General features: G+C 42.2%; 1 long non-coding RNA gene across 1 annotated transcript in view; it reads left to right on the forward strand.

Moving 5' to 3' along the window:
* Positions 1 to 16,081, forward strand: part of LOC116150724 (uncharacterized) — a 91,708-nt gene that overhangs the window by 54,793 nt on the left and 20,834 nt on the right. The window contains exon 6 of the long non-coding RNA XR_004134467.2: positions 13,126 to 13,296. This is a non-coding gene — a long non-coding RNA (uncharacterized LOC116150724). The remainder of the gene's footprint in view (positions 1 to 13,125; positions 13,297 to 16,081) is intronic.

A 16,081-nucleotide genomic window follows, 5' to 3' on the forward strand; every position in this document is an offset into this window, starting at 1 on the left:
GCCCTGAGGCAGGCATACATATAATTTATTGATTAAGTCTCTGCCACATCCCGAAATGTGAAGGTTGTATTTGTATTTTAATCTTCACTAGATGTCTCCGTTAAAGCAATGTAAAAATTATTTTTGCAAAGCACATTATTGATTGTATTCAAGAGTTGGAGTACAGTTGACGCCCGCAAGGCTAGGTAACAGACTGAGTCGCACCATTTTTTTGTGGTCAGTTCTCAATTCCAAGATGAAGATTATGACTTTATAATAACGGTTGCATACAGCAAGTCGCTTTAGCTTCCCAGTAACCCTATGAAATAGGTCCTGTTGGCTCCTCTTCGTTTTACAGACAAGAAAACCAGCACAGAGATGTTCAGTTAGTTGCCCAAAGTTAGACAGTTCATAAATGGTGGAGCTGGGACTTAGCCTGGGTGGTCTGGCTCCCCAGTCTGTGCTGTTAACCTCACTCTGCTGTCCGCCTCTAGAATGAATTAATTCAGGGAAACCAACTGATTTTTTTTTTTCGGTCATCGATCATGGTCAAAGAATTTTGTTGTCGCTTTTCACAGCCACACCCTGATGCACAGCATTTCTGCAATAAACTTGAATGTCATTTGAAGGTAACTGATCTGTTCAGAGCTCAAGAAGCTCAATGATTGGGCTTGATGTCTTCAGTTACCAAGAACTTGGTCAGCCTCAGTTCTGTGGCCACAGATAGACTCTACCTGAGGACTGCCAACTTGTCAACTTCCAAGAGAGACCAAGGTGTGTCTCTAACCAGGGTGATCTGTGTCACTGCTAGAGAGACAGTCAATCTGAAGTTTGTCTCGTGACTCCAGGTGATGGATCTGTATAAGCAACGTAGTTGGGTGTTTTCACACACTGTGACTAAGATACAAAGGATCCCACGGCTATAGTTGCTGTCGTGGCTTTGCGTTATTATTTGGTACTGATGCACTTTGCTTCGAGTTCATTGTGTTTCTTGGCTATGTAAACGAAAAGCAAATGCCATGTATCACTCACGGTTCTGTTTCATGCTGGCGGTTTACCATTTGCCAGACATTTCAATGCGTAGCTTCAGATCACTCTGGGTGACGTCAACAGCAACAAAGTCTTTGTGGGCCAACCTCTCCACGACACACCGGGTCCCATCATCCGTCTCCTAATTGAGGCTCTCGCAATTTTCATGTGTTTCCCAGCACCATCCATTTCTCCCACCCACCCTCCCCTTCCACTGTGCTATTTGTCTTTGAAATTGTTGTCTCTGTTTACTGCTGTGAATACCTCGCCTCCCAGGCTCCATTGTCTTCATTCCATTAGGCTTTGTGTCCCCACTTTCCCCCAAAATGACCCCATCGAAAGTGCCCAGGACCTCCACGTTTCACATGAGCCTGCCGACAGGATGTGCCCCAGCTGCTCTCCTGCCATCTTCCTCGAAATCGTTGTCTTCGCTTGGCTTCCGCGATGCCACACTTGGTGCTCTGCCTTCCCAGAGGGTGCTCCTTGCCAGTTCTTCTTTGCTGATTCCTCCTGGCATCGCCCCAACCTCTTCTTATTCAAGTGCCTCAGTCCTCCTCCCACTTCTCTATCTGTCCTCACTCCCGAAGTCAGATTAATCTCTTGGCTTTAAACACCACTTAAACACTGATGATTTCATCTCGGAACTCTCTGCTCAATTGCAACTTCATCTCTGGCTTGGATGTCTGATTGGCATCTCAAACCCAGCGTGTCTAAAACCCAACTCTTCACTCCGCTCCGTGAACCTCCCTTCTCCTGTCATACCCGGACTGCCCCATTTTTGGAAATGGCAGTTCCGTTCTTTCAGTTGCCCAGGCTGGAAACCCTGCAGTCGCTGTAGACTCCTCTCTTTAGCTTCTGTCTCCCGTCAGCAAATGCTCTCTGCTCTTCCTTTAAAATATATTCCAGAATCTGACGAGTCGCCATTATCCCCACCCTAGGCCAGGCCACTGATCTTAAAAGTTATCTTCTCCTAAGGCAGTCCACTCTCCTGATCAAAAGCCTTGTATAGTATTTACTTTTCTCAGAGTAAAGAACATAGCCCTTGAAAGATAATAACCTAGAAAGCTCTCTGTGATCTGCCCCCCACCACCCCGTCCCTGCCCAACCTACTCAGTGTCATCTCCTCCTTCTTCCCTCCTTTCCCGTTTGCCTCTAGTGACCCCGGCCTCTTTGCTGTCCCTGAAACTGACCAGGTAGGATGCCACCTCAGTGCCCCCCGCACAAGTTCTTTCCTCTGCCCTTACCACTCCCCGCCCCGTTTGTTGCGGGGGATCTTCATGGAACCCACTTCCTCCCTTTCTTCAGAACTTTGTTCAAATGGCTGCTTGATCAGAGAGGCCTTTCTTCCCTGATCACCCTAAACAAAATAACAGCCACCCCTACACTCCTGCACCCACCTGCAACCCCAGGATTGTTTGCCTTCTCTATCCTGCCAGAGATCTCATCACCACCTAGCATATTTTGCATGTATTTGATCGTCTGTCCTTCCCCTCTGGACTGGAAACTCCATGAGGTCAGAGACTTTGTCTCTTGTTAAATGCTGTGTTAGCCCCTGAACCTAACCCAGTACCTGGAAGTTAATAGAACTCAATAAAAATTTCTTCATGAATGACTGAATCAATCACCCGAACGAGGTAGTCAGGAACAGGCCATGGGAAATGAGGGTTTTCCCAGGCTGGAAGGGGACCTCTCGCATCTAGAATATTCCATGTAGTCTAAGGCACCCCCTCTCCTTCCTATTTGACCACTTTTGAAAAATTGGGATGCATAATAGAATGGACAGCCTCTCCCAAGTGCCATCTGCCAGGCAGCGGTCAAGATGCAGTTGCTATTGCCCATGCATTGACAAAGTTGGCCACAGCCATTCACGTGGCCAACAAAAATTTAGTTGAGTTGAATTGTTGGTTCCATATATGACAGAGGGTACCTGCCATTTGATATGCTCTCAATAAGGTTACACTTACCATCCTTCAACAGATGTATGGATAAAACAGTTGTGGTACACGCACACACACACACACACACACACACACAATGGACTACTACTCAGCCATAAAAAAGAATGAAATTTTGCCATTTGCAACAACTTGGATGGATTTGGAGGGTATTATGCTAAGTGAAATAAGTCAGACAGAGAAAGAGAAATGTTGTATGGTGTCACTTATAGGTGGAATCTAAAAAATACAACAAACTAGTGAATATATAACAAAACAGAAGCAGACTCACAGATACAGAGAACAAACTAGCGGTGACCAGTGTGGAGAGGGGAGAAGGGGCAAGATAGGGGGAGGGGAGGAGTAGGAACAAGTTACTGTGGAGAAAATAAATAAGCAACAAAGGCTACATTGTACAGCACAGGGAATGTGGGCAATATTTTATTATAACTATAAATAGAGTATAACTTTTAAAAATTGTGAATCACTGTGTTGTACGCCTAAAACTTATATAATATTATGCATCCACTATATCTCAAAAAAAAAAGATTACACATATTGAAATAAAATTTTAGTGGCACCAAAACAAAACGTTATTGTGTACACAGAAAGAAAAGCATGCGAACAGTGGGGAGTAAATTCGATATTAGTGGAGCAAATGTTCATTGTTGGAGAAATGACTGAGGTCCCACATTCTCTTTCAAAGCAACAACTAGGAAAATACAAGTAGTTGAAGCGGTGTTACTTGTTGCCGAGATACATCCAGAGGGACTGCCAGTCACACGCCAGGCAAATGTAAGTGAAGGCAGGAGAAATCGCCAAATCTCGCGGAACAAAAGCAACGAGAAAGTAGTTTGACTTGTCACTCAGGGCTGTGTTTAAGGCATTGTGTCATAGTTAATTGGCAAAGTTCGTTTCTTTCCTCCTGGTACATAAAAGAATAGAATGTCTTGCAATCAATGACATTTCAGGTTGGGTGAAAGAGTGGGTCTCTTTTCCAATTTTATAAATCTTTATTTTGCCATTTATAGTTATTAGTTTACATGTTAGATTTTCTGATACCAAACGCTGCTCTTCCCTAGGCATTGAACAAAAAGGGAAGAGACTAGACCAGGTACTTGTGTGTTACGTGTTTCTTGGTTTTTCCCATCGAATGCCTTTCTCCGGTGTTAAATGGAGAGTTAGCATCATTGGGAATAATGACCCCAAAATGAGTTCTGACTTTGGTTGTTCATGATTAGTTGGAAGATAACTTTTTCAGACAGCTACAGGTTTCTGTTTATCGATTTTTTTCCCTTGAAATAATTCCAGGCTCCTAAGAAGTTAGAAAAAGAGGGTCACAGGAGGTGAGCCCAGAGGCAGCGATGTTACAGAGGGAGTCACACATTGATTGTCACCTCACAGAGGAAGTAATCAGGGTAAATTAATTTGTGACCTCAAACTCTCCAACAGAGGAAGTCATCATCGATTTGTTTTTGTTTCAGCCCCAGGTTTCTTTTGAAAAAGTGGTTTTGTTGTAACTGACTATACGTCAATTAAAAAAAAAAGTTAAGAAATAAATTAATCCTTGGGAGTTTTATAAAGAAACACATAAACAAAGCAAATTAAAATGCACTATAAAACTCGAAATAAGGCAGTTTGGCATTCTAGAATCACAGGATCGGAAGGGACATCAGGTCAGCCACCCCTTGGGTAGGGTGACTGTCCCTTCACCATCCCTGCCAACCTGGTATTCCTGCTCTTCCAAAGGCCCTCCTCTGCCTGGGACCTCAGTCCGGATTCCACGTGGTGGGGCTTTTCTTACCCACACATCCGACAACAGCCAGTTACCTCTATGCTTTCCTTCCGCTTCAATAAGTCGAGATCCTTTAATCCTGTAGTGGTTTCAGTACTTTCCCTCACTCCCCTGCTTCTCGCCTCTCCCCAGGCTGCAGTTTTTTGATGGCTTGGCCACATCCTGGAGAGAGGATAATGATGGATCAGCTACACGCGAGAGGGAGCTGAGAGATACATTTTTGGAAAAATAATGACAAAGAGGATTTGGTACAAGATTAGAAACAAAAGCTCGCTATGAAAATCATGTTTCGCAAATGAAATCGTGCCCTCCCTTTCTGGTTTCTCTTTCCCATTTCTGTTATTTATTCCCTTCTACCAGCCAGACTTCCAGGGTGTGGTCTGCACTGCCAGGGGCCCCGACACCCCCTTCTCCCCAGCCCGAGCCTCCTACTCACTTCTTGTTTTCTGCCTCACTGACTCTTTTACCTCATCACCTCCCAGCCGAGACCACCACCAGCATCGTCACAGCCACCTCCACCATTGGCCTTGCCTGGGTGCCTGGCTTCTAAATTTCTTTGGGTGCTGTTTGTGATTTCTCTCCCCTATTGCTAGATGAGGACCTCAGCAGAATTAGGGACTGATTTACAAAGTCTTAAATTCACTTACACTTAGCATCCATTATGCCTTGGGAAATTCTGCTTCTCCTCGTGTAAAACATTGCAGTGGTAAACCCCCCCCCGCCCCTTCCCCGCCACCCCAAACATTTGATATATTGGGGAGCAGAAAGAGCCCAGGCAGGGTACCCCCGAGGACTCTTCTTTTCTGAGCATTCCCACTCTGAGGATTTTTTAAATTCGTTTTCATATTTTTTTCATTAAAGGTTATTACAAAATATTGAACATACTTCCCTGTGCTATACAGCAGAAACTTCTTTTTAATCTATTTTTATATATAGTGGCTAACATTTGTAAATCTCAAACTCCCAAATTTATCCCTTCCCACTCACTTTCCCCAGTAACCATAAGATTGTTTACTATGTCTGCGAATCTGTTTCTCTTTTGTAGATGAGTTCATAGTGTCCTATTTTTCTTTCTTTCTTTCTTTTTTTTTTTTAGATTTCACGTATGAATGATATCATATGGTATTTTTCTTTCTCTTTCTGACTTACTTCACTTAGAAAGATCATCTCCAGGTCCATCCATGTTGCTGCAAATGGCATTATTTTATTCTTTTTTATGGCCAAGTAGTATTCCATTGTATAAATATACCACAACTCTTATATATGAGAATTGATAAGATCTTTGTTTCAATGTCTTCTCCTGCAGCTATACTTATAACATTTGAAGAAAGAGAAAGAACTAAAATATGAATTGAAAAATTTCTGAACACTTCTTCCCTTGAGGTAGATACAAGTCAGGATGTGACAAAATTAGGTTTGGGAATCTAATTTCTACTACATAAGAAACTAGAGATTTTAAGTAGGGAGAGGACGGATTTGAAAGGGAGGAAGTCAAATACTGTAATATTGTTAAGTTGGCTGGAGTCGGGTGGCAGGGACCTTGGGGGCTGGGGAATAGAGATCCAGCTCACCTGGTCTGGAAACAGATCTAGCTCCCTTGATATGAACCCAATGTTGGTATATTTTTGTAGACAATGTGAATATATCTTGACTAAAATCTCCAAACTGTTCATGTAGATAGGCAGATTTGGAGGTAGGTAAAACCGGGCATACAAATGGGTCATCCCTAAACAGCTCTTCCTTCCCGATTACAATTTCTGACTCGAGAAACACATAGGCATGGAAAAGTTCAAAGCTTTCGCCTCTTCAGAGTGGTCTTGAAAGAATTTATTTGGAGACCTTAAGAAAGGTCATGCTAGAACAAAAAACACTGTTCCATAAATAGACATGAACTTTGGAAAACCTGACAGTGTGATAGACACTCTTCTTGAGCGCCTGTGTGTGGAATATTCGGTGAGGATCCTACAAACCATAGGGTGCATTGGCTTCTGTACATAATTTCTATATCTATGTTGAAAAGAAAAAAAAAAAAACCATGTGTAAATAACCAAAGGGTCAATGCATTTGAGCTCGCTGGTGTAGTGAAACATGGAAATGTGTCAGTAAAATTCAAAATATGTTGTTTTGACTTCCTCATGCATCGACTTGCCCAGGAGTACAAAATATTTGGTCATTGGAGCCTTTTTCTTTAGATAGCTAGTTTTTCCCTTGGTAATGTTTATGCTCCACAAATAACTAAATAGATTGCGTTAAAAATACGGCAGAAAAGGACATACCTTTCAATAAGTCTAGTTGGATAATGCACCCTGACTATACATAACTGAGCTATGGTCTTATTCTCTATGTAAGTTAAAAAAAAAAAAAGCCACTCTGATTTTTATATGTTTTGATCCATCCTTCTCTCAGTATCACTCCTAATAAATTCTTTTTTCCCTGAATACATTTTTTAATTGATGAGGATCCACTTATTTCAGCAGAAGGCAGTTCAAAAGTTTGATATGACAACTTGATTCTCCCCGAAAACTATCAAGGAAAGGAGCGCGCACTTTTCCCCGAGGGTTTGCTGTTGGTCGCAGCATTCCCATTGGGATGCTCTTGAGGTTCAACTGGTTTCTGAGCGATTGTTTTCATAAACTCAGAATTTTGCTTCCAGCGCTCACGGCTTGATGGCTTATAACCTAGTCTCTACCCAGGATCAGCCATACTTGTCTTCCCACTTATCTCTAAGGGCCAAAGATTATCTCACAGAAGCTCCGAAATAATTGCTGTGTCTGAAGTTCACATGTCAAAGGAAATTTTTAAAGGGAAGAGGGTGAGGATTGAGTTCAAACGCCTCAGAATTTTTGTCAAGGATTATATTGATTAACAAAAGCACTCCAGTATCACCCGGCAGACACGGGAGAGAAGGCAGTGATTGTAATTAGTTTTTAGTGAGTGCCACATATTTGATAATTGCTCTGATTCACGCTATTATATTCCTCTTTCTTCACCCACAGCAAAACAAGCTTAATTTGATTCATACCCTTAGGAAGAAAAAAAAAAAAAGCCTAAGATTACTCACATGGCTGTGATTCAGCTCTTGGCTCCCACCTCCTCCTCCTCCTCCTCCCTTTCTCCCACCCTGCCCACTCCCATATTCACTCCCACCCAGTGGCGTTGCCATCAGAAAACTGAGTCAGTTGTTCTTTCAAATGGGTGGGGACAGAAGACAACTAATACAAACTTTTCTGAGCGAAGTATACTGCTGAGATCTGAAATCACGGCAGGAAGACAGGCAGAGTGGCTGCTTACATAACATGAAAAGCATGGAACGGAGGCAAACTCTCATAAAGAAATGTTAAGATCGTCTTATGTAAGTCTAGACATAGTTTGTGTGCACGTCTGTAGAGGCAGACTCATAGCCACATAGGGCAGCTTTCTATGAACATTTTCTAATATTGGGGCTCTGACATCCACTGTATCTAAAAGGAGTCTTCTGATCTCAAAGTAGGATGCTTCGCTATCATCAAAAAGCCAGTCTAGCAGTTATCCAAAAATTTCTGATCGCTGCCAAACATAGGTGATAGAGTCGTTTTGTCAGCCTTCAAATGAACAGTGTGACTTAGAAGCCTAACATTGTTGGGGTTCCCCCCCCCCGAGGATTTGGAAAATTGGTACTGGGGGTGGCAGCTCACCCCCAGTGAGCTGATGGTGGTGGCAAACATTACTGACGTCATGATCTCTTTCCTTCTGTGTATTTGCTCATTTATCCCCCTTCTCCCGATGACACCAAAGCCTGGATGAAACGAAGTCAGTTTCCCAAGTCCCCGCAGGTAATAGTCCCAGAGCCAGTATTGAAACCCAGGCTGTCTGTCTGCATCCTGACCTGTAGTTGTGGTTCGTGGGAACCCGACACAGTTGGATCATTTGGTGTTTTAGAGATTGTCTGGAGACGGGAGTGGTGACCGAGAGGGAGCTCTATGCCCAAGTTCCAAACCTGCCTTTCACTGCACTGTTGCATCTCGGGTCTCTGTGCGTCTTCCTTCTAACTGACTTCCCGGATGGAGGGGAACGGAATCAAGCCTTCCCCCAAATACTCATTTGTAATCCTTATCACCTCCTCTCCGTTCTGCTGGCTGTCCCTGCGTTATGTTACCATCTGTCTCAGAAACATTGCCTGGATAAAGACAAGTTGGAGCAGTTGCTCGCCCTCAAACAAAACAGAGAATTATTCCTCTTTTCCCCCAGAGCAGTATATTGGAGCACCATATTTGAGGGAGTTCCATATTTATAAAGCTTGCCCGCACCTCAGCGATGTCTGGTTGCTGTCCTTTTTATCATTCGTCAAATATGTTCCATGCTGGCTGGAAACGATTAGCTTTTGTTACTGGAGGGTTTGTGGGATGCTTGAATTTCTTCATATAGTTTTCACATGGAAATCCACGTAGTTTTCTCCTTAAAGAAATAAAATTTCTTAATGAAAGACAGCATAGGAGAGAATGCATATATGTTTCCTTTCGGACCCCACCCTGCACACCCTCCCTCCATGGTTTTCCCTTAGGGTAACTATGCTGGGATTTTATGTCGTGACCCTGTAGAGAGAAAAAACAGTGGATCTCGGGTGCTTTTTTCTGGGTGGGAAACCACTTCCTCATGCCTCTTGTTTGGGGGCCCCTTGTTGATGTCAGGGGTGGTGCGTGCTCTGTCCCAACAGGGCTGTCGTATTTGCCCCAGTCTCTGACCTATTCACCTTCTTCTCTGGCCGATGAGTTTCCATGTCTTGACCCATCTGGGCTGACTGGAGTGGAAATTCTTCTTGAATGTCTTCCCCAGCTGGCCCCAGCCCGATCCTTCACTGGCTTTTGGAAACTCCGAGAAATTTGGATAGAAAGGTCCCAACAGATGTCGAATGTAAAAGCGGATGAGTACTTAAACCACTGAAACTCTGGGAGGAAAATACGGATTGACTAGGTGTTTGTCATCATTAGTAAAATAATTACAAGTGATTCTTTTGGAAAAAGTTTTGGAATTGTGTTTCCCTCAAGCAGAAATGTTATTTAGGAAATGACTAAGGTGTGTGTTACTCTAAAACGGTGGCGCAAAGAGCAGGTAAAGGGTAGAGGTTGGATGATAATAATAAGAGAACGGCCAGTCCTCACACAGCGCACGTCCATAGATTATATATATTTTAAATTTTGGGATGTGGGGAAGGTAATTAGGTTTGTTTATTTATTTTAATGGCAGTACTGGGGATTGAACCCGGGACCTTGTGCATGCTAGGCACGCACCCTGCCACTGAGCTCTACCCTCCCCCGGTCATATATTATATTTTTAATCCAGATGCCACAGTGAGGTATAGCCAAGCCAGAATTCATACCCCAGCAAGTCTGGCTCCAGGCTTTGAAAATATTTTACAGGTTCTTTGAGCTGCCAAAAATTTACGTGTTTGATTTTATTAATATGCTGTTTTCATAGTCTGTGTTTATTTCCATCAAAAGCCATATAATTATAGATTTTACGTTCTTTATGTATTGTAGAAAGGTAACTTTAAGCCAACCATTTTACTGACAAAAGCCAGTGGCTAGATTAATACATCCCTGTTGAAGTATGAATGTGTTTTCAGAACCGAGTGAGAAATACGTGCACAGAGTTAAAATGGAAAGGTGTTGAAAGTGTAATTTGGAAATGCACTGCCAAATTGTTTTGTGTGGATTTAATTTCTGGAGCTCAGTGGGCTTATTCCAGTAAAACCCTGAAGGGTCACTTTTTGCGAAGTGCAGAGTCACCTCCCGAATGAACTGAATTTCATTGTTTCCGTGTGTATCCCTTTCGTCTGCCCTCCTCTACCAATTGGAAAATTAGATAGTTGAACATTTTTATGTATTATAGAAATAGAATGTATTATTTTATTTTATGACAAAATTAGCTCTCCATCAAGGCGTAATCAACAATAAATGTCGAGCCTTGGTCCAAGCAGTTGCTGACTTTGCTCAAGGCTAAAGGAAGTGTGCTGAGAGGAGATAACTGTAGTTAAACTGCTCAGACCGAGCCTTCCAGATTTTTTGTGTGGGGACTTGCACTTCTTATTACTGCATTCTTCCTGTCTGTGTAATACCTGGGAACAATTTATTCCATGTGATGCCACCCCCGTCTTGGTAGTAAACTTTTTTTTTTATTGAAGAGGAAGACTTTTAGGCATGCCAATTTATTTAATCGGAATTTTTTCAGATGACATTTGAAGATTTTTCAAGTTTTTATTTTGCAGCTTGTAGGCAGGTTGGGATTAAAGGACAGTACAGATGTGTGTGTGTGTGTGTGTGAGAGAGAGAGAGAGATTTGTATTGCATGTATGTTTGTGTGTGAGTGGCTTACGTTAGAATGTGCAGTAAATGCAAAAGTGAAATCTGCAACATAGCGCTCTTGCCCCCTGACCACTTCCTAAAGAACCTGCCATGTGGGCTGCAGGCTTAAAGACTTAAGCTTAGATCCTCAGGATGGAAAGAGTCGGAGTCCCCCCACCACCCACCCCACCCCCACCCCCTGCTTCGTGGTAAAAGCCTCCAGCAGACCTAAAATTATAAAACTGGTTTACTGCTGTCATGTGAACTCAAATGTTCGGTTAGCCTCCGTTGTAAAAATTTCAGCAAACAATTACGAAGTTTTAAATATTTGGGAATAGGACCAGCGCCTTGCCGTCCCTTAAAAATAATCCTGCAACTTTCTCCTGTACGGAATCCAATTCTTTGAAACCATTTAGAACGTGCATTCTGATCCTGAAATGTACGAGTTATAAAGGAAAAAAAATGTGAGCTTGTCAGATGAACTACAATCATCAGTCTAATAAAACTGAGTCACATCCAAATGGGCTGAACTTATGCTACCCTCCCATTCTGGGGAAAACGTGGCTGGGGGAGGCAGTCTGAGTCATCACCTGGTTTGTTTGACATACGCTTCCTTCCATAAATTGGGAATGGCAAGCAGCACGATGTTCCGGGCTTGCCTCGGAGGAGCTCTTGGAGCTTGCACGATCAAAATAGGGCCTTTTAGGTTTGAAGGTTGAAACGGAGCCCATATTTTGGCTTCAGATGTCGGGGGAGGGGGAGATACCGACAAGACACAAACAAGGAACAAATGTAAGTACCGTTTTGGTGGGGAGGGGGGGTGTCAAAGAAAAAGTGAGGGTATTTACAGTAGAATTCTTCCTTGGACATAAAAAAGATTTAGGAAATAAATTGAGAGTGTTAAAATGAAAATAAATTGGTAGCTAGTTCACTAAGTGGGAGCTCATTTACTTAAGAAGAACGGTCTTGATGTGAAAAGTCCAAAATGATCATGCGCGAGAGAAAGAAGAGGGAGAAAGAAAAGGGGAGACGAGTGATGTGGTACTCACAGCACGAATTTGTCCTGACAGTGTTTAATTTTGCCTGATGTATCCAACCATTTTGAGAGAAATGTATTTCATGGGAAAAAAAAAAACAACACTTTTTCAGGGCAGACTTTGAATCTCCTTTAGGGGTATTTTGAGGGGCAGAGAAGAGCTGGGGCTTGTGTGTCTCCCGTATTTTCCTACCGTGGCTTTGCAAAAAGGCTCACCCGGGCTTTTTTTTTAAAAAAAAAAAAAAAAAGAAAGAAAGAAAGAAAGAAGTTTAGAATGTAAAAGTGTTGGGGAGACCGGAGAGGAAGGGGAAGGAGGAGGAGACGACCTCTAGCTGAAGTGGGTTTGTAAACTCAGTCTCTGCTTTGGGATTTTTTTTTTTTTTAATATGTGCCCGCCATTCCTCTGATTTCCATCCTGGCTTGCTTGTGGCTTTTTCTCTGTCTGTGTGAGGCTCGGGTGTTCCCTGTTTTAAAGCCGGAGTTGTCACAGTCTGGGCGTTTTCTGTTTCGGCTTATGGCTTTTTTTTTTTTTCTCTTTTCCTGAATGAGTGTCCTTTGTGTAACCCCAGTAATTCAGAAATCCTTCTGTCAGAGGGACTGCCCTGTCATGTGACTTAGGTACTAGGTGCAGCCTGCAATTGGTCAGCAGCTAATTGGCGGGTCCCTATAAGAGGTCCCGCTTTGGGCGTCCGGCCACTCTCCTGCCTGGGCTGCTGCTCAACAGGAACGGGGGGGGGGGGGGGGCGACGGGTCCAGTGATTCAGCCACATGTGATAGATGACCAAGGGACTACTTCCTTGGGGTCCGCACATCAGTGGAAGACACCCAAACCGGTGGTGGCTGACTCGCTCAAACTCTGGCTCCCTGAACTGGTAACTGTCACTTTAATATATAGCTTTACTGATTAAACTCAGAAAAATGCAGCTAAAAATCTTTGCCAGGAACTTGTGTGGACTTACTCCCTGTTCCCTCCGCCCCCCTCTTCCCCCTTCCCCCCTTTCCCACCCTCTGTTCTTATTCGTTTTGTCACAGGAATGAAATGCAGATAACTCTTTAGAAAACTTTTCGTAGGAAAAAAAGCGCCTCGTGTGATCTGGAACAAAGACATTTTATAATCAGATTTATCAAGCTGTGAAGAGGGCGTTTTAGCCAACGGAAGCAGCGGCATTCTGTCACCGGGAAATACTGCTTTATCCAGAATTGGTAAGCGTAAAATGGCATTGCTCCCTAATAGATATCATATGGTGTGTGTGGGAATTGTAAAATTGTTCACAGACCCCTAACAACCGTGTTGAACCAAAGAACACATAAACAGAGTGAGGAATTCTAAAAAGGAACAGCCCAAGAATAGAGCATTACAGGCTACGAAGAAGCCAGGTAATTTAACAAAGATGAGCTGAGCGTTACCAGTTTAGCCAAATATATGTCCTACAGCTAGTTGGGTCCACCCCCCGTCCCTTTTTTTCTTTTCATGAGGGGGAAAAAAATAAAGATGGGTTGTTTGGTAGAGTTGTGGCATTAACGTTCCATGGATGTAGATTTCCATTTAGTCTAAAGAGTATGTATGCTAGATGTTTGAAGGGATGCTTTCAAAATTAGTCAACTGGCCCTCCTTTCCCTCTTTCTACCCAAGGAGGTCAAGAATTTAGTTAGAACTGTACAAAATGAACGCTGAAGTAATGTATTGGAGCAATATCCTGCTGATTGTGAAGGGCAGATTAAGATGGTACGAGATTTTTTTTTTTTGCATTTGTGTCGTGAATTTTAAGATTGTTCTATTTGATTGCGTTAGTGCAGGGAAAAGGTGGTTCTTTCTATATGTTTCATTTTGAGAGACATTTTGAGAAATCATGATCAGCCGTTTTTACTGGTCTGCCTGTGTCTCTCTTCCTCTGAAACCTTAAATTCAGTTTTCTAATCTGAAATCCAAACAGCCCCTGCGTTTAAATTTCCAGAAAAATACAATAAACCTTTGAATAACTGCATTATATACAATAGATTCTTGTTCATGAACTGTAAGGAAACACAGTTTTATATTAGGCATTGAGTGTCTGATTTCTTGATTTGGCTTCCTAAGAATGATTGTGTCGGAAAAGTTGAATAAAATAAGAAAATAAAACTAGAATGATGGGTGGCTACCTGATTTTTACCAGTTTCTTATTGGTCAGCAGAAGCAATCATGTGATGTCCACTCACAGAAACAGATGGAAACATATTTTGTTCTTTCACTGCTAGCAAACATACAGGCAGTTTTGCTGCTTGCCCTATATGAATGTGACTATATATAATTAAAACTGTTCTTGATAGAATTGTAAGTGTGGGGCTATGGAGGACACAATGTTATCTATTTACTTTTTAAAGTACCTTGTTTCAAACTGAAAGTTGAATCTGCATTTCTGACTTTTGGTTTTCATTCTGTTACTTTTGAAATTTTTAAAATCTTTCACTTGGAAGGAAAAAAATGTATAATAAAAAACAGGGGAACAATTCTTCAGTTTATCTCATTGGCATGAGAGTGAGATGAGAGTGGAGGGGAGGAAAAGCAATCTAGTGGCATCTGTTAAATGGTCTTTTTTTTTCCCCCTGCTTATATACTTCGAGAACTTTTAAGATTATTTTTCTCCAACTAATAGCTCTCAGGACTTCTGTATAAATATTTATTTTCAAAGAAATAGATAAAAAGCAAGGTAAGCGTGACCATTAAGGGCAGGTCCTCCAAATAAATCAGGTTGGTGATCCAAACTTGTTAATATTCCAAGTTATTTGACTTAATTAAGATGTGGCTGAGGATGTGGGAAAATGCTACTGCTTTCCTTGAAGTGTATGGATTTACTGGTTTCGAAGTCCTGAAGACAGAAAAATGGTGACAAAGCATTAAGATATTTACAGGTAATTTATATCCGACTGCTAGTGTGTGTTCAGTGAGTCACAATTATTTTCAGCTCTGTGTTTCAGGTAAATACTTAGGAGAAACATGATGGTTATAATCTGTCTAAACACTGCCATGCTTAATGGAAAAAAGGCTCTATCGAAATTTTAGGTTTTACTGATCCATTTAGAAGCCATTGTTTTGAATGGTGAAAAGATGACAGAAGCAGATTGAAACAGTAAATGCTGGAGAATCTATTCCAGAAGCATTCCTTTAGATCTTCATGTTTTCAATTCTGTGTCCTCTGATGTGATATCAGTTTATTAATTTTTAAAAATACATGTGCAATCAGTAACTTACTTAGCATTGCCCTGAGTTCTCTGCTACAGTTATGGAGAGATATTAATATTTTTGTATACTTTATTCAAAGATATTAGCAGTACGCCCTGTCTTTGTCTTTGTGGGTGTGGAAAGCTACAAACTGAAGGGACTCAAGTCAAGTGACAGAGCTCAAAATAATTTCTCTGCAATAGTATTGATATTTGCATATTCGGGAATATAAACTCCTTCCCCGTTGGGCTTGTATTTCAAATTTTTCGTGCGGTACACAGTTTGGCCCAGCTACATTTTTTGAGGACTGGATATGCATGTGTGTACATACTTGATTGGAAGGGGGAACTTTAATCACCAGCGGAACAAGTGGTTGTTTGTCAGACCCTAGATCAGCCTCACAGTGTTGTTCCTATGACAACTGAGGGGTTGGGTGTTGAAATGTAGCTTGAAGTTCTTGCTTTGCAAATGTCATTCAGACCTCCCACTACAGTCTCATTGAGTAGGAGGATAATGAGAAGGGGAAAAAAAACCAGGAAGCAACATAAATATCTCTGTTCGTTTCATGTCTTCCTAACTCGCCTTTGTGTACCGAGCACCGTGAGAGTGGTGAACTTAGGTCTTGAGCAAGGCGATCCTTCAGGAGGAAATAAATGGAAGCGGGTCAGAGAAGTTGGGGGAGATAAATAACAACATATGGGGGTAATAAAGAGGCAAGAGAAGTCAGCTTCCATGAGTTTGTGCAAATCCTTTAGCCAGTGCGGACCAGCAGTGCAAACATCTTGATCC

The sequence above is a fragment of the Camelus dromedarius genome, chromosome X (genome assembly GCF_036321535.1).
Source record: "Camelus dromedarius isolate mCamDro1 chromosome X, mCamDro1.pat, whole genome shotgun sequence".
In the NCBI taxonomy this organism is placed as follows: Eukaryota; Metazoa; Chordata; class Mammalia; order Artiodactyla; family Camelidae; genus Camelus; species Camelus dromedarius.